The sequence below is a fragment of the Lepidochelys olivacea genome, assembly GCF_965140295.1.
Source record: "Lepidochelys olivacea isolate rLepOli2 genome assembly, chromosome: 2".
In the NCBI taxonomy this organism is placed as follows: Eukaryota; Metazoa; Chordata; order Testudines; family Cheloniidae; genus Lepidochelys; species Lepidochelys olivacea.
Genome location: NC_140412.1, coordinates 191,352,755 through 191,372,277, shown reverse-complemented (window position 1 = coordinate 191,372,277; position 19,523 = coordinate 191,352,755). Strand labels below are relative to the sequence as shown.

At 43.8% G+C, this 19,523-nt stretch overlaps 1 protein-coding gene across 7 annotated transcripts in view; it reads left to right on the top strand.

Moving 5' to 3' along the window:
• TMEM108 (transmembrane protein 108) overlaps positions 1 to 19,523 on the top strand; it is a 384,089-nt gene that overhangs the window by 137,896 nt on the left and 226,670 nt on the right. For 4 of the 7 annotated variants that reach the window (XM_084619370.1, XM_084619365.1, XM_084619373.1 and 1 more), the window contains exon 1: positions 10,160 to 10,244. The exons of 2 other annotated variants lie outside the window; for them this stretch is intronic. The gene's annotated coding sequence lies outside the window, so the exon portion shown is untranslated. Of the gene's footprint in view, positions 1 to 10,159; positions 10,245 to 18,884; positions 19,052 to 19,523 lie in introns of those variants that run through there. One more of the 7 variants, XM_084619367.1, reaches the window with a different exon arrangement.

The following is a 19,523-nucleotide window of genomic DNA, read 5'->3' as shown; positions in this document are numbered from 1 at the left end:
ATGTTCAGTTTTCAGAGAAGCTGAACATTTGCAGATCCCACAGTAGTCAGTGGGATGGGTGGATGTACAGCATACCTGAAAAGCAGGAGCTTAATGTTAGGCACCCAACTTTGAAATTCTGGCAAATAAGAAAACAAATATCTAGCGCTTGCTATTATAGATTTCAGAGTAACAGCCGTGTTAGTCTGTCTTTGCAAAAAGAAAAGGAGTACTTGTGGACCTTAGAGACTAACCAATTTATTTGAGCATGAGCTTTTGTGAGCTACAGCTTATGCTCAAATAAATTGGTTAGTCTCTAAGGTGCCACAAGTACTCCTTTTCTTTTTGCTATTATAGCGAAATTGCAGTGCTTGATGTTATGAAGGCAATACACCAGAATCCACGTCAAGTTTAGTCCTCTGAGTAGACTGTTAGCAGCATTATTAGATAGTCAAGTGGCACTACTGCTCTCACTTTGTATCATGGCTCCCATGACTATGGTGACTCTGTTGTAATTACACATTGCTGAAGCTGTAGCCTGTGCATTTGTCCCAAGGCTCTGTCATTGTTACTTTTGTCCCATCTCCTTGGGATCCTTCTTTGCTTCACACTAGATTATGACTGTAACATTGACGGCAATTTTCATGACACTGTAAGGAATTATCTATCAATTCAATTTGAGACTGCAAGAAAAGGAGACGAATAGAGAACAGGAAAAAGCTGTCTGTTTTAAAAAGTGCCTATAATAATAGTAATTCATTGCCAGTGCTTCTCAAAGATGTATTTATAACTGCAAGTATTATAAGCAAAGACATTTTTGCCAAAAAGGATGTTTTAAAGGTATTTCTTTATACCTGTAAGGTATTCTTAACAACTCATTTCCAGGTCTTATTTTTTAGAATGGGGCCATCATATTTTAGTATAATTCATTAAAGAGTTTAATAATCTGTTAGCTCTTGAGTTGTAAGTGAAGCATGTAGGAGGAGAAGGATTAGTACTAAAAAGTTCTGCAGGAGGAAATGATCACAGTCTTTTAGGAGAGGAAGAAAAGGCAGAATACATTGTAATACGTATGGTATTCTTCTTCCTTCTAATACTATACTGATTCATAAAAATCAGGGTAAATTTTCAGAGGACCTCTAAATTCTCAAGCAATCAGTTTGATTGTCCAAACTGTGCAAATGTTGTTGCTGCTGCTATTTATTATTTATATTGCATTATGCCGAGAGCCCCCCATTGAAATTTAGCCCCCAGTGTGCTACATACCATACTAACGTATAGCAACAGACAGACCCTGCCCCAAAACAGCTTACAATCTAAGTAGACAAGATAGACTGTGGGAGGAGAACCAAAGGCTTAAGAAGTGAAGTGACTTCTCCAAGGTCATACAGCAGATGGGTGATAGAACAGCAATAGAACTCCGATCTCAGCCAGAATCCCAAGCCAGCAGTCTCTCCACTGAACTGCTCTATTTTATGGACTTTGTGCTGCTCCACTGAAGTTTGCAGAGTCACATTGACTTCAGCGGGTTTTAGATCAGGTTTGCATATATGGGTTCCGGTATACACGAATGAATTCATCCACAATTAGAGGCTTGATATCCCTTGAACTTATTTATAAAGTACTTCATTCCTTCATTCATCTTCCTGGATAACTATTATCCATTTCATAAAGTCAATTCTTTATCCGGTGTGTAAAGCAGTTCTATCTGAGTCGCCTGTTCATTCCAAAGCTTTCATATATTTTGGTTCGGCAACTTATTTCATTTTTTACTACTTTGTAGAGGGAATAATGTATATCATACGTTTATGAATCCTTTGATAATTTTGAAAACTTCCAGTAGGTTACCTCAAAGGGTCTGTTCTTCCACTGAGGAAGAAATCCGAATCATTTTAACCTACCTTTATAATCATCTGCATTATAGTGATTCTAAGGAGTCAGGCTCACCAACTTCTGTTCTTCAGAGATAGTCATATCATCCTTTTACATTATATATCTCTGAAGAGATTGAATATTAGTTTTGATTTGCTTAAAAAGCATATTTTAACTTATAAATAACTAATGCTGGATGGTTTAAAAACAAGAGCATAAAACTGGTTAAGCTCAGGCATGTTCTACAAGGACACCCAAATAATTTCTATGAAATATGGTTTTCATATGTGGTTTACACTAGAATAATGTGTTCTTAGCTGCTAAGATGTCCCACGGATTACACTAAACAACTATAAGAACAGGCTTTTTCAGAGAAAAATTCTGAGAAGTCTTTTATCATGTTTGATGGACACTCAGACAAACTGGTTCTATCTGTTTGTGGAGCATAGAGGTGTTCATTAACTTTGGTCAACAGTCTTACAACATAGAGTGATAGTTGTCATTCACATATGGCTGCCTCAAGAAGAGTAAGTACAATGGTACTCTCCCTGTCTCTGCTCATGTCCCATTTAGGTCCTTAGCAGTATTTGAACCTACAATATTCACCTCTAAAAGCATGCCACCTCTCCTTCTTGAGCTAAAGAAACACTTCCATTACCTATAGCTACAGTAAACATTTATCCTCCTTTATGGATTATCTGCTGTAATGAGACACAAACACACACCGTGTACTTAAATGTGTGGGTGCCTGTGTAACCCCCGCATCAGCAGTTCTACAGAAGCTTTCAAACAGCTCTGTTAAAAAAGAGCTTTTGCCAATCAACAAGAAGGATTTTTACCGACAGGTTCATAATCAGGTTGATTAATCTGAACATTTAATACTTAGCAAGATAAACTTTTCTTCAACCATTCAAAGGTTGTTTTCTCTTAATTTAGGTTCAGCATTTTTTTTCTTCTACTGTAGCCAACATTGGTTCTGTATCAGGTTCACATATCAGCAGTGGTCCTGAATTAATCTGTTACTTGCCTCCAACAGGATTCATTGCCAGCTAACGTGTAATAACTGCTGAGTCTGCATAACCAAGATGCTTAACGAGGAAATTTTTACAAAGAGTGTGGAAGGCTGAATTGTCTCAAAGAGGAAGTATTTGATCAAATTGATTGCTTATTGAAATTATTGCTGACAAAGTAGAGTTTGACATTAATGGGCACTTTTTCAGTGGGCTTCCTTAATTGTGCACTTAAAATGTCCAGTTTGCATGTGCAGACCCCACATTTCCACATACTAGAGTATGAATCCAATCCTGTCCCCTCTTCTGTGGCTGTGGAGGGCACTGGCTGTGGTAGAAATGATGCACTTCTGTTACCCAAGGGATGGGGTGGTGCAGCTTACGGTATGTGGGTGCACCCCCTTTCCTCCTCCCCCCCAATATCATTGGGCCCTGGCTTCTCCTTTTTGGGCTCCTTTTGCCAAACATGGAGTAGGAAGAAGCTGATGGGTCGTCAACACAAATCCACTGGCCATTAGCATGTGCTCATGTAGGGGCCACAGCCAGCCCGAAGGCTACTGCTGCGACTCCACAGCCTGTTACAGAAGATAGGATTATGCAGGTTGTGTGCTTATAGACAGATGCATTCACAAACTGATGGCTATAATTGAGGAAGCTGATGGAAAATTTGTCCTAAAATCCATTTGTTCATCTTACAGGAGAAGCAGAGTTTAACAATTCATGTCTGGCTCTGGGTTCATTGTATCTGTTCATTTAATGAGATTAGTTAACTAATTAGACTAATTCTTTTGTGTTTGTATGGCACTTTGAAGATGTAGAGCATTGTAAGTGCTGTTATTAACAGTGTTCTGTGACCTGGACTGAGCAGTTCATTTTGATATTAATATCAGATAAGATCAGGACAATATTTTGCAAAAGAAGAAAAGACAATGGAGGATTATAAACAATGGTGCAGCAGTTGGTGCTCTTCCATGAGTCAAGGGGTATCTCACTGAATAATCCATAGTTTCAATGCTGGTAATATTTTACCTTCAGCAGCTCATTTTGAAGTTGGATGGAATACTACAAAGTTTGCAAACACTAAGGCCTGGTCTACACTATGAGTTTATGTCGCATTTTGCAGCATTAAATCCAAATTAACCCTGCACCCGTCCACACAACAAAGCCATTTTTTCGACATAAAGGGCTCTTAAAACCGATTTCTGTACTCCTCCCCAACGAGGGGATTAGCGCTGAAATCGACATCACCGTTTCGAATTAGGGTTAGTGTGGATGCAATTCAAAGGTATTGGCCTCCGGGAGCTAACCCACCGTGCACCATTGTGACCGCTCTGGACAGCACTCTGAACTCGGATGCACTGGCCAGGTGTACAGGAAAAGCCCCGGGAACTTTTGAATCTCATTTCCTGTTTGGCCAGGCGAGCTCATCAGCACAGGTCACCATGCAGTCCCAGAATCAAAAAAGAGCTCCAGCATGGACCGAACGGGAGGTACTGGATCTGATCGCTGTATGGGGAGAGGAATCCGTGCTATCAGAACTACGTTCCAAAAGACAAAATGCCAAAACTTGTCAAAAAATCTCAGAGGTCATGAGGGACAGAGGCTACATCAGGGACGCATCACAGTGCTGAGTGAAACTTAAGGAGCTCAGACAAGCGTACCAGAAAACCAAAGAATCAAACGGACGCTCCAGGACAGAGCCCCAGATATGCCGCTTCTATGCTGAGCTGCATGCAATTCTAGGGGGGGCCGCCACCACTACCCCACCCCTGTCTGTGGACTCCGATGATGGGGTACTCTCCGCCATGGCTGAGGATTTTGCAGATGGGGAAGATGAGGTGGAGGATGAGCTTGGGGAGAGCACACAGCACACTGTTCTCCCCGACAGCCAGGATCTTTTTCTCACCCTGACTGAAATACCCTCCCAACCCAACGAAGCTGGAGAAGGGACCTCTGGTGAGTGTACCTTTTAAAATATAATACATGTTATAAAAGCAAGAATTTTTTAATGATTAAGTAGCCCTGAGGACTTGGGATACATTCATGGCCAGTACTGCTACTGGAAAAGTCTGTTAACGTGTCTGGGGATGGAGCAGAAATCCTCCAGTGACATCTCCATGAAGCTCACCTGGAGGTACTCTAAAAGCCTTTGCAGAAGGTTTCTGGGGAGAGCAGCCTTATTCCATCCTCCATGGTAGGACACTTTACCACGCCATGCTAGTAGCAAGTAATCTGGCATCATTGCATGACAAAGCCTGGCAGCATATGGTCCCGGTGTTTGCTGGCATTCAAGCAACATCCATTCTTTATCTCTCTGTGTTATCCTCAGGAGAGTGATATCGTTCGTGGTAATCTGGTTGAAATAGGGGAATTTAATTAAGGGGACATTTAGAGGTGGCCGTTCCTACTGGGCTGTTTGCCTGTGGCTGAAAAGAAATCCTCCCCGCAGTTAGCCATGCGGTGAGCGGGGAGGGGCTTTGGCACTGAGCTGTTTGCGTTTGACTAGCAGGGATCTTCCCTGATACCAGCCAGGTGGTGGGAGGAGGGGAAAAGCGATCATCCCAGAGAATTGGATGGGGGGGACGGAGTTAATTTGGTTTCTGCTGCTGCACGTTAACAGGAAAACTGCAGCACTAAATGGCCAACTCAACGGGCTTTGCTTGGTATGGGAAAGGAGAGCACTGCTGTTATGAAGGTTGCAGAAGCCAAAAGACTATGGCTTACCATGGCCGCCTGCAAGCCGAATTCTGTTGCCCGGCCCTGTGTGTGTGATCTCTAACCCCAAAGCCACAGGCACTCAATATAAGATGCAAATTGCGACCTTGTACCAAAATCACATGTGCTATGTAATTTGAATAGTGTTGTTCACCGTGAAAGAGTATAGCCATTGTTCTGTAAAATGTATCTTTTTAAATACTTCTCTCTCTTTTTTTCCTCTAGTAGCTGCAAATGTTTCAAGCCTCCCTCCTCCATCCCAAAAGCTATCTCAGATAAGGCGGCAAAAAAAACGCACGTGCAATGACATGTTCTCTGAGCTCATGCAGTCCGGCACTGACAGAGCTGTGTGGAGGGACACAATAGCAGAGTACAGGAGAGTGGCCGATGAACATGAAGAGAGATGGCGGCAGGAAGATCAGAGGAGGCAGAGGCAATGTTGGGGCTACTGCGGGATCAAACGGACATGCTCCGGCGTCTGGTGGAGGTTCATGAACGGCAGCAGGATCACAGACTGCCGTTCCAGCCTCTGCTTAACCGCCCTTCCCCCTCCCCAAGTTCCATAGCCTCCTCACCCAGACGCCCAAGAACGAGGGGGAGGGGAGGCTTGAAGAGCCCAAGCAACAGAAGGCTGGCATTCAACAAGTTTTAAAGTGGCCTTTTCCTTCTCTCCTACCTCCTCCTACATCCCACCTGGGCTACCTTGTGAGTTATCTCCATATTTTTATAATCAATTAATAAAGAATACATGTATTTTAATGATAGTGTCTTTATTTCCTTTGCAAGCAAGCTGTGATCGAAGGGGGGAGGGTGGGTGGCTTACAGGGAATTTAGAGGCAACCAAGGGGGTGGGTTTTCATCAAGGAGAAACAAACAGAAGTGTCACAGAGTACCCTGGCCAGTCATGAAACTGGTTTTCAAAGCTTCTCTGATGTGCAATGCTTTCTGCTGTGCTCTTCTAACTGCCCTGGTGTCTGGCTGCGCGTATTCAGCGGCCATGAGATTTGCATCAACATCCCACCCCGCCATAAACATCTCCCCCTTAGTCTCACAGAGATTGTGGAGCACACAGCAAGCAGCAATAACAATGGGAATATTGGTTTCGCTGAGGTCTGAGCGAGTCAGTAAACTGCGCCAGCAACCCTTTAAATGTCCAAATGCACATTCTACCACCATTCTGCACTTGCTCAGCCTATAGTTGAACAGCTCCTTACTACTGTCCAGGGTGCCTGTGTACGGCTTCATGAGCCAGGGCATTAAGGGATAGGCTGGGTCCCCAAGGATAACTATAGGCATTTCAACATCCCCAACAGTTATTTTCTGGTCTGGGAAGTAAATCTCTTCCTGCAGCCATTTAAACAGACCAGAGTTCCTGAAGATGTGAGTGTCATAAACCTTTCCCGGCCATCCCATGTTGATGTTGGTGAAACATCCCTTGTGATCCACCAGTGCTTGCAGCACCATTGAAAAGTACCCCTTGCGGTTTATGTACTGGCTGCCCTGGTGGTCCAGTCCCAAGATAGGGATATGCATTCCGTCTATAGCCCCACCACAGTTAGGGAATCCCATTGCAGCAAAGCCATCTAGTATGACCTGCACATTTCCCAGAGTCACTACCTTTGATAGTAGCAGTTCAATGATTTTGTTGGCTACTTGTATCACAGCAGCCCCCTCAGTAGATTTGCACACTCCAAATTGATTACTGACTGACCGGTAGCTGTCTGGCATTGCAAGCTTCCACAGGGCTATTGCCACTCACTTGTGAACTGTGAGGGCTGCTCTCATCTTGGTATTCTTGCACTTCGGGCAGGGGAAAACAAGTCATAAAGTTCCATGAAAGTGCCCTTATGCATGCGAAAGTTTCAGAGCCACTGGGAATCATCCCAGACCTGCAACACCATGCAGTCCCACTAGTCTGTTCTTGTTTCCCAGGCCCAGAATCAGCGTTCCATGGCATGAGCCTGCCCCATTAACACCATGATCTACAAATTGCGGAGGAATGTGGTATTAGAGAAAAGTGTGTTCATGTCCTCATCACTGCACTTCCGTCGCCTCCTCGCCTGGTTTTTCAGGTGCTGGTTCTGCATAAACTGCACGATAATGTGCAAGGTGTTTAGAATGGTCATAACTGCTTCGGTGAGCTGAACAGGGCTCCATGCTTGTTGTGCTATGGCGTCTGCTCCTGCTTGGGCAATCCAAGGAAAAGGGCGTGAAATGATTATTTGCTGTTGCTCTGACGGAGGGAGGGGAGACCGACAGCATGGCTTACAGGGTTGGCTTACAGGGAATTAAAATCAACAAAGGGGGTGGCTTTGCAAGAAACAGAATGGCCCCCTCAAGGATAGAACTCAACACCTCAAGGATAGAACTCAAAACTGGGTTTAGTAGGCCATTAATTTCACGGAAGGAAGGAAGAAGGGAGGAGAAAGTGAATACAAAACAAATCTGGTCTATTTCTTGTTTTGATACACTTCATCTATCTTTATACATCTTGCTATTAGCAGACTGTTCAGTACAACCGCTAGCCATCATCATCTCCTGGGTGCTCGGCAGAAGACGGTGCAGTATGACTGCTGGCCATCGTCTTCTCCTGGCTGCTCATTAAAAGACAGTGCACTAGGACTGCCAGTAGGACTGAATCGCCATGAGACAAAACTTAAAAGGGTAATGACCTGGCTGAGTCACTCCCATGTTTGCCCAGGCGCCCCGACCTCATCGAGGTCGGTTAAAAGAGCACCCTGGACTACGTCAATGATGGCTACCAGTCATACTGCACTGTCTGCTGCCAAAAGGCAATAAGCTGCTGCTTTGTAGCAATGCAGTACCACGTCTGCCAGCACCCAGGAGACATATGGTGATGGTTAGCTGAGCGGGCTCCATGCTTGCGTGGTATGGCATACCCAGGAAAAAAGGCGCAAAATGATTGTCTGCCATTGCTTTCATGGAGGGAGGGAGGGAGGGAAGGGGGGCCTGATGATATGTACCCAGAACCACCCGTGACAATGTTTTAGCCCCATCAGGCATTGGGATTTCTACCCAGAATTCAAATGGGTGGTGGAGACTGCAGGAACTGTGGGATAGCTACCCACAGTACAACGCTCCGGAAGTCGATGGTTGCCTCGGTACTGTGGACACACTCCACCGACTGCATGCACTTAGAGCATTTGTGTGGGGACACACACAATCGACTGTATAAAAACGCTTTCTACAAAACCGACTTCTATAAATTTGACCTCATTTCGTAGAACAGACAAGGCCTAAGTGAGCTTCAGGCTCATTGATTTATTGCTATGAACTTTCAAATGTGTTTGAAGCACATTGTGTTACTTTACAAGTTTGATCCTGGGTTTCTTGCACACTTCTTACTCTCAGTGAAGAAAAAAATGAATAGGCTAATGTAATAGAAATTGGAGGAGTGACATACAACAGCTACATTTGGTTCGAATATCTGTATAGTAATGGAAAGTCAATGGCAGTTTTAGGTGACAAAAAAGGAAGCATTTGTGCCCTACATCAGTGAATATGGAAAAATGTGAGAGGAAAAGTATATGTGAGAATGATGGGGGAAGAGGGGCAAAGAAAGCGAATTGTTTGCAAGCTGCACGGCATAGGATGAGATACTGGATTGGGAATCTGGGGACCTGGGCTGTATTCCTGGCACTGTGATTCAACTGCTCTGCTTACCTTGGATAAGTCTAATCAACCACTCTGAAAATGTTTTCTCATCTGTAAAATGGAGATAATGATACTTCCATTCATTAGTACAGTGCTTTGAGATTCTTCACTGAGAACTGCTCTAACACAGGTAAATATTATGCTAGATCAGGAATGATAGAGCTGTGACAGATTTCTTCTGATGGTCTCTTCCTGCCCTTGTTCAAGATTTACAAGACTTACAGTGGAAGATCAATAGCTGAGATAAGTAAGACCCACAAAATGTTGACTTAATTGTTAAAGGAGCCACAGAAAGCCTCTGCAGCAACCAAATTGTGTTAGAGCAGAATGTTATCTTATTTTAATACTGTTTATTTACAGCACTTACTTTCATTATATATTTAACCTTTTTAAAGTGGCCCTCTAAATTCAGAACTTCCCATTTCAGTACAATTATTGTTAATCCAATATAGCTCTTGTAAATCCTGTCTGTAATCACTGTAATAATCTGTCCCTGTTATTGCAACAGTACATCCTCATTTATATTCAGTGACTGTGCTTCACTAACAGCTACTTTGCTCTGCTCTGTGTCCCACTGAAAAGACTCTGGCTCCTGTTTGGACTCTTTATACATTCTCGCAGCCAGAGATTCTTTACCAGCCTGACACCAGTGACCTCACATTGGTCACTCAAAAGTGCCAAGTGTCTATTACTTGTGAGGCTAGTCCAAACAAATGAATGGGGTGAGACTTCTGCTTCTCCCTATTGTGTCTGACCTGAACAAGCTGGAAGCTATATAAAACATCCCTTGGGATTTGGAAAGCAGAAGTAGGCACTGCAAAGAACATTTAGGGGATTGGCTGGTGCTGTCATGTGACCGATGCTAGGCAACATGTGCTATTGGCCTTCTTGGTTGCAGACAGATCAGAAGGAACATCAGTTTGTGTGTGTATGTGCAAATGAGGCTGTGCTTTCTCCACAGCAGTCTGGGGGAGCTTTAGCACTTCTATTGAGGTAAGCAATAATGATGTCTCTTTATTCTAATAAATTAGCTGCTGGGAATGGATGCAGCAGGATTTTCTGCTGTACAAGCACAGAGTAAAATAGAAAAAGGGCTCCACTCTTAAATTCTGTATTTTGATTTCTTTTGATGTTTTTTAAATTCTAAATTAAATATGATCCAAGGTGATAGATACTCAAATATGCCCAGCAATTTTCTTTGGTAATTCAAAATCATTGTATTCTATTTTAAATGTTTTCCATCTTGAGAATATTAAATTATATATTAGCAAGCAGTTGCACAGACAGGCATGCATTGGAAATAGTGCATAGATAAATTTCTGTCTTTATGAAGGGGTGGAGAGGGAGAGGAAGGTTGATATTAATACCTATCTTTGCATGAAAAGCATCAGGTCATTTTTACAAAGCAGACTGTTTAAAACAAAACCTGTAAAATGCCTGCCAAGACCAGTCATTGATACGTGTTTTGAGATGCATGTTGGCAATATTAAAGCAAAGGCGCAAGACAGATGTTCAATATCCTAATGGATTTGGAATCTATGGCTTGTATATTGTATTTAAAGTAGAACAGTGAATGAAAGGCAGCAGCCTGTTTAAACAGGTCTTGAACTGTAGCCAATTAAAAAAGCCCATTGTAGTCGTGTGGTAGGCATACATCTTAGCCAACTGCTTCACAAGAAATAGATTTTATGTATTTCCTCCAAAACTATAGGGTGGAGTGAATAACTGTCTATGGAAAATATTTTAATAATACACTGTAAGTGAAGTTTATACCAAAGATAATTAAAGCCATTGTTGAAAAGAATTAAAGCTGCTAAGGATTAAACTGACTGCACCACAAAAAATGAAAAGGAACTGGACTGTATTATGAATAAATGGCTCTGCAGCAAAACTACAGAATCTATAATCAAACTGAGAAAATCCTCCTTCTGTAAGTGCAGAGAGCATTCATGCATTCAGGCTACATGGATGTAGTAGCTTGTCCAGAGAAGCTGCTGTGAAAGAGAAGTTAATTTCAAAACTAAGCAGGATCAGTCTTTTAAAATCCCATAGCTCTCCCAGGAAGTAAATCAGGAGTGAGAATGTGCTTTTGATGAATGATACTGTCATCTTGCAGCTGCTGCTAAATTTTTTTAATTCAAAAGACCAGATTAAGCAGGAAAGTTCAAAAGAACAAAAAAAAAACAAACCCCTTCACAAAAAATCCAAACCCACTAATATATAACATGCCTCTGCAGTGTTAATTCTGGGAACCAAATGCTATTGCACAAAAACTAAAGAAGCTCTGACTGTTTTCCATATGCAGAACCATTTAACCAAGAGCAGTTAAATTTCACGACTTTACCTATATAAGAAAAAGCAATACTTCTGCTAACTTGATCTAAAAGTAGTCTATTTGCTCAACTTTAACACAGAACGGTCAGAATTAAAACTAGGCATGCAAACATTGAGAATGTTTTCTACTATGCTGTACTCCCCTAGTGAACTATTCTAATCTGCTTTGTTTGTAAAGCTATTGACTAGTATAGCTTCCTATCATAAAATTATTTTTGATACCATACTTAGCTTATCGCCAGTATAAATTTAATGCTGGCTGTTCTAATTTTCAGGGATTTTGTACCATACTTGCAGTTTGTGAGTGCTAACAATTCCTTAGAAATCCATTTGCTATTTTTCAAGGTTGAAAAACTGGGAAAATACCTATAGTCCAGTTAAAAAGGATGGAATTTGTAAACTGATGTTATCTGTATTTGTTCCAAATATGGAATAGGTTGAACTTTTACTCTTCTCAGAGGTGTGATTTTTTTTTAAAAAAAGATAGAACAGGAGATATAAACAATGATAATTGCTTGATGCAAAATACCAATATGTCTTGAGCATATTAATAATGTAAAAATAAAGATCTTATGTTATCTAATATACAAATAAAAATTGACATGCAAATATTATACAAAAATAGCAGAGAAATACTTACACTAAAGATGTATTTGTTTACAGACTTTTTTGACACCCAGTGCTTTACAAAGTTTGAAAACACTAGGGAGGCAGTAATACTAAATGGCTCTGGTGTAGCATCTGCACTGTTACCTTCCCCTGGAGGCTTTGTAATGGGAGGCTGTACAAGGTGTATTAGGCCTAGAGGCCCCCTGCAGGAGGCCTTGTGATCCTACCACACCCTTTCCCAGAAAGGAGCAGTAGAGAAGTCCTCTAGGCTGCCTAGAGTGGCTGCTGGGGAAGCAGCCAATGAGAGAGTTTCATTGAGCAACCAATTTGGGCCAGGGAGGGCCATATAAACGATGCTGCAGAGGTAGAGCCAAGCAGTTGCTGCCTGGAGCTGGAGGAGGGAAACCTGTGCTCCTGGCTGGTTGACTGACTGAAGAAGCAGCAGGACCATGGACAGTTCAGTTGCTGGCAGGGACCGAGGGAGCTCCTGGCTGGCTGCTAAGACTGAGCCCAGGAAGGGCTGCAGGAAGACAGTGTCTCCAGTAAGGAAGCCCTGGGGGTACGGCCCCATACTGGGGCTGGGAGTATTTAAAAACCAAGCCCAGGGAGGGGTACAGAGATACCAACAGAGGGGTCCTGGAACAGGCCTCTGGTGGACTGTATACCCCAAAAGGGGTCTGTTCTGTTTCACATACAGACTGTGTGTGTGTGACTTGGCCAGAGGGCTGAGTCACTGAAAACCCACCTAAGAAATCTCCAACAGGGGTCACCACAAATGGAGACTGCAGGCACACACACTCAACTAGGGGGTGCTTGCAAGAGGGGAGTGCCACCCTATTACAGAGGCAGCTTTAAACTGAAGCATCAGCAGCGGATGGTGCCTGGCAAATGTGTTGGATCAATTTGCATCTGTGATGCCCTTGCCATGTCCCCCCTCTCTCCATAGTTGCCCAAATTTGAGATTTTTTTGGTGATGAGGGTCCCCTAAAAGAAGAGAAGTTGTTAAATGTACACACTGCAACCTCACCTCCATGTGTACATTCTGCTGGGGCTCTAGGTTACCCCAAGCCAGCATAAGGGTGGAATCTAGCCCAGTGCAGATAAACAAATTCTTGTCTCAAGACTTGCTTATAGTATAGTTTTTGGTGCTGCTGTAACTTGAGCTAATCAGTTGCCAGATAACTCAAGTTAACCACACATGACTGTAAATTCTAGCATAGATTCTCAAAAATGTTTGTTCCTGATAATGGTTCATGGGTTTATGTACACTACAGGTCTTTAAATTGATTGTTCCAAGACACAAATGTGTGTGGAGCGTCCAGATTAGCATCTGCAAGTGTGCTAGTTTACTAGCATTAACTGACAATCAATTATCTTGAGTTTAAAATCTCTAGAGTAGACATACCTCCTCAGAGTTAAGCCAGGTTGAAGAATAGTTGAGCCAAAAATGTGTGTCCTGGAACAAACATCTGTGAGTTGGCTACAGAAGAGTTTACAATCTTATTAGTTAACTTGAGTTAATTGCGATCAGTTAGCAGTTAGCTCAAGGTACAAGACCAAAAACTCTAGTATAGATATATGCTGAACTGTTCCAGTGTAACCCCAGTGAAGTTAATGTATTTGCATTAGTGTAGCTCTGAAAAGAATTTGTCCCAAGGCGTATTATGGCCACGGTGGGTAGGTAGACTAGGAAAATTAACATTAACTTTCTGACTCAAACCAACAAAAGAAAAGAGGTACGTAGTTAAGGCTCCCATTTTACCCAGAACTAAAATTGACATCTACTCTAGGTGGCTATTTCAGATACTTCTGTACAGGACCAGATTCTACTCTTTGATCCAGTTTTCACCATGCTGTAAAGAAAACGGCTGGTGCCCTTAAACACACGTGCCATGGCTGATTTCCTTGAGCTTATCTGGTGATAAGCACGAAGTTTGAGACTGAAATGTGATCAGTAGTTTGTAGTGCTGTCAATCCAACTCATACAATAAAGGGTTAAATCCTACTATGGCTGGAGGTGGGGGGACACTGCCAGGCTTGCCCCCACTGTCAGCCAGGGCAAGATTCCTCATAGTAGGTTGAGGCAGTGGACTGTGGGAGCACTTAGACTGTGCTTTTACTGAAAAAGGCAGCTGTTTCTGCTGTTGCTGGATTGTGCTTGCTGCTGACCACAGCATAGGTGCAAGCTAGCTGAAGCGCTAGTCATGACTGTTTAACATGTTAATAGCACTCCCTTAGAGATGTGGTGTTTGAGCCGGTGCAATTACTGGCCCTCTTTCATTCTGCCCCCTCGAGCACCATGGAGAGATACTTGCTTTCTGGTTTTGTGGAGGAAGAGATTCCCTGTGTTCTTCGTTCCTTGTGCACCAGACAGCAGGATTTTATCCACGCAGTGCTGCAATGCCTCAGAGAAGTTTTGCCAGCTAAAGTTGCTGTGGGAACCTCTCTTCAGATGTATGATCTGAAGGAAGAGACAGATAACATGATGCCACAAGTGGGGAATGCAGCAGGATGTTATGATACAGAAGCACAGAGTTTGCTGTTAGCAGCTGTGACCATTGGGGGGCTCCTGTTTCTAAGGAGAACTCATATCACTTATTCAGTAGCTTCTTTTACCATTTGGTTTAGTCTTTAGTTTACATTGTTTCATCATGAACTTCCATTCGTACAGTGGGAAGTCTGCAAATGAAATCCTTGTCCTGCTGTTCAGGATCGGGTTTGTATTGGCTTAGTCATTTTAGTGAGGTGCTTGTAGAGAGACAGGGAACAGAGACCTATTTAAATACTCTCCATGAATGTAAAGGCAGAAACACATGCTACCATCAAGAAACACTGGCTGAGCACATTATTGGTTTTGCCCACATGTGATTGGTTTTGCCCACCCCACTAGCAGATGTCACAACACTCTCCAGTAGTTCCTACAAGTGATTGAAGTAACTAGCCAATTTAAAGTGAAAACTAGGCACACATTGGTTGCGTGAGATTTTTCAGAATCTTTTTTCCATGTAGAGAGGCAGCATGGTTCAGTGGATCAAGCACTGGATTGGAAGTCAGCAGACCTGGATTCTGTTTCCATCTCTGCCAGTGATCTGATGGATGACCTGGGGCAAGTCATTTAAAAAAAAAATCTCTTTGTGCCTCAGTTTCCCTATCTGTAAAATGGAAATAATGATACTGACCTTCCTTTGTAAAGCACTTTGAGATTTCTGGATGGAAAGATCTATATAAGAACCAATTATTATTAATTATTAATTATTATTATTATTATTGTCATGTACAGAAGGCTATTAAAGACTCATTAGTGACCAATCTGTGTACCCAAAATATTGCTTTCAATAGAAGATACCATAGGACTTCAATTTATTATTCATGTTTATCTAGCCTTCATAGTGTAATAGGTGCATCACGAATACAGATAATATATGGTTACTGCTCTCTAGGGCTTACTGTCCAAGCTTAGACACAATATGTAACAAGGGGGGGGAGTCACAAACAAAGGGGAGGAGGATGGAAGATCAAGGCTTACAGCAGTGAAATAGGGTTGTTTTTAGAATTGATATAAAAACTTCATAACAATTTAATCTAAGAATCATGTTTCTAAAATGATTGCTATAATTTGTTTTTAGTGTGCACTGTGGCCAATAGCTGCATCACAGCTAATATTGAGGTTTCTCACGGTGCCTTCTGTTAGCCTTCTTTCCAGAAAGTGCTAATTACTTACATCTCCCATTAATGTCTGTAGTAGGATTTGTGGTTGCTCATTGCCCCTTAAAAATTAGGCCATGTAAGTATACCTTTCCCTTCCCGCCATAGTGCAGCACTGACTCTGGCAACACAGGAGAGACCAGAATATTAACCCCTCTTCCAGAGTTCTGTAAACTTCCCAACTCCCTCATTCAAGTGAAGACTCTGAGAAGACAGTTCACTATTTTTTCCTGGAGGAATGCTCAATATGGTACGACAGGACTGAGATGGTGAGGAGTGTGTCCCTGCGTGGTTGGGGAGGAGCGGAATGAAAGAGGGGAAGTCAGCGAATCTTAGGAAAGGGGTGGAGAGAGAAAAAAGAGAAGGTAGGATTTTCACAAACCACCTGAGTCCCATTTTCAAAGGTGATTTAGGCACTTAGGAGCCTAGGCCTCATGGGCTTTCAATGCACAGCAGGAAAGGCGGAAGGTAGAGACTAGAAGGGAATGGCATAGTTCTGCTGAAGTCAAGCAGGAGAAAGAATGGGATATCCAGGTCGTGGGTGCTGGCAATGAGAATGCAGAGCAAGGGGAAGGAGAAAGAAGGAGGAATGAATGCTGGAAAATAACCAACCAGCACATTGTCTGAAAGAAGCTGGTTCACCCCACCCTCATGGTAATGCCATTAGTGATAGTCAACAATGTTGAGTGTGATAGAGAGGTGTTCTTCTACTAAGGGCAATTATGACAGGGTTTAATGTAGCCATAGTCTATAGCTCAGTGACATTCGTGTGAATCAAAGAAAGAGGAGTGTTATAACAGGGAGGTGGGTATGTGCTATGCTGAGGTGCACCACCACAGTTAGGTCTGCATTACAGACCATCCAGTGTCCAGTGCAGTGGTTCAGTCCTAGTAATTTGTGGCATATAATGAGCTTGTAACTAGGCTAAATACAGACAAAAAAGGCCTGAATTTTCAGAGGTCAGGGGCAGATGCAGACGTTCAGATTCTCTGAAATTTAGGCTCTTACTATATGAAAGTAAAGTGCCTGCTAAAAAAGCCAATATGTTTCTGTAAATATTCCCCAGCTGTGTACATCTCCTTTATTTTTAGATACTTCATCTGCTATTAAGAGGTCCTTTCCCCAGCTGAGATTTTTTTTTTTTTGAGACTATCTTAAAGCCTTGTGATGTGGATCCAATATCTTTGAAACCCATATCTCATTGCAGGATATCTTTCAAACAGGAGAGAACCATACCTCTAAACTGTCTCTTGTTACAGACCCAAATATACCTGATCCCCAAAAAGTTGTGGAGTGATATTTCACTTTTATAATTGTAAATTACTGACACACAGGAAATCATAAACCCTAGAAGTGTTTATAAATAGATGGCAAAGACAGTAAGTTTCTTGTATTTTTAGCTTTGAGCTACTAACGCTTTGTCCTTCATTTTGGATAGTTTCCTGCCCCATGACACTGGATCCCTCATTTGGGTGTTTGCATTAAAGGTATGGTAAGGTGGAGAGTTTTTTCAGTAGTGTCTCAGTTTCTTGGTTCTTCTGAGTTTGGTTGCAGGAGGGGGTTCTGACCTGGGGTAGGGGGTTCAGGGCTTGGGGTCTGGGATAGAGTTAGGGTGAGGAAGGGGGTTCCGACCTGCAGCAGGAGGTTCAGGGTGCAGGCTGCTGCCGGGCAGCACTTATCTCTGGCATCTCCCAGTTGGTGGTGCAGTGAAGCTAAGGCAGGCTCCCTGCCTGCCCTTGCTCTGTACTGCTCCCTGAAGCAGCTGCCATGTTCTGGCCATTAGGCGGATGCTCAGCCAGGCGGGTCTGCACGGTGTGTGCTGCCCGCACCCACAGGTGCTACCGCTGCAGCTCCCATTGGCCGCGGTTCCCGGCCAATGGGAGCTGTGGAGCCAGCACTGGGGGCAGGGGCAGCATGCTGAGCTTCCCTGATCGCCCCTGTGCCTAGGAGCCACAGGGACATGGCAGCCGTTTCCAGGGAGCTGTGATGGTCTAAACATGGAAGGTTGCATAATAAGGGTGGTCTGTTGTATAGGCCTCACTGCACTGTATGTATACACATATACAGATGTTTAAATTTACTACAATTTTAAAATATCCAGTTAGTTTGTGGGCCCTCCATAATCAAATAATTCATTATACAGCTATGCCTTCTTAAATGCTTTGGGCCAGATCTTCAGCTGCTGTAAATTGGGGTGGGGCCACCCAAATTGGAAGAGCTGTATCATTTGACACCAACTGTGGATATGGCCCATGGTTTTTAGTGGCCTTTGCTTTAAAATTTTGGAAAGTCACCAAGAATATAGGGAGGGATTTTGCTCAGCCTATAAAATTCAGATTCAAAGACATCAAAGGTGTGATCAGTATGTGCTGAATTAAACTGTTAAAACAAAGGTCTGTACTGTCTTCCTCAAGTGTGTAGGTCAAGATTAGTGAGCTATAGAATGTACATAGTAAAACCCATCATTACCAAAACAAAAAAATCTCCCTGACTTTCCCAGGTGAGGATTCTAAGAGGTAGTACTAATGTACGTATAAGTGGAGTTGTGAGCTTTTGGGATCTGTTTTTAAAGCTAGTAAGGCTCTATGGCCTGATTCCAATCTCTGTCACACCTGACACTGAAACCAGTGGGGAGCTACTCCAGATTTACACCTTTGTGTGTTTATTTCATTCAAATATTTTCTTCCTTTAGCCTTAGTTGGTGGAGCAGTGTAGCGAGGCGGTGTGGCTCCCTGCCACCCCGGAGAGAGTTGAACCCCTCCAGACACCAGAGTGGGCGGAGCCAGGAAGCTCTGAGCCCGCCCCTCAGAGGGACAGATGGCGACCCGGAAGTAGAAAGGCGCAACCCGGAAGTAGAAGGGCGGGCCCTCAGAACTTACTAGAGGACCAGCCGCCGGGGAGGCCAGACGTAGCTAGCCTAGCCTGCGACTGGGGAAACCCCGTGGCCCCAGGTCCACGCCAAGACTGGCCGGACCTGCCCTGCGCCAGCTCTCCAGGGGAGTTACCGGACCTGCCCTGCGCCAGCTATCCGGGGGAGTTACCGGACCTGCCCTGCGCCAGCTATCCGGGGGAGTTACCAGGCCGGCCGCTTTTCCACTGCCCCGAGGAACCCATGGTGCTGGACCCCCCCGGAGAACACTGCCAGGACCCAGGTACCAGAAGGAGGGGAGTTAGGAAGCAGCCCAGGGGCAGCCGAACCTAGTCTGGCTGTAGCTCTGCCAGAACCCATGTCATTGTGTTGCGGTCAGGGTCCCCACTGACCCAGTGGGTGGCAGTCTCCCCCTCTTCCTCGTCCTTAGAGGCCTGGGCTAATTCACACATGCTGTGTTGCTCAGCCCCGGCCTGAGGGCCTGAGCTACTGACTGTTTGTTCCCCCGTCCTGACCCAAGGCCTGGCCTGCTAACGTTGGGCTATTTGCTCAGCCCCTGCCTGATGGCCTGAGCTACTGACTATTTGGTGCCCCACCCTGACTCAGGGCCCGGACCTACGGTGCTCAGTCCAGTTACTGCAAGGGCTGCTGAGGGAGACTCCGGTGGCCGGACAAATTCCCCAAAGTTAACTGTGTGTAGTGAGCCAGTGTGGCTCCCCGCCACCCCGGAGAGGGTTGAGCCCTGGCTTAGCCCC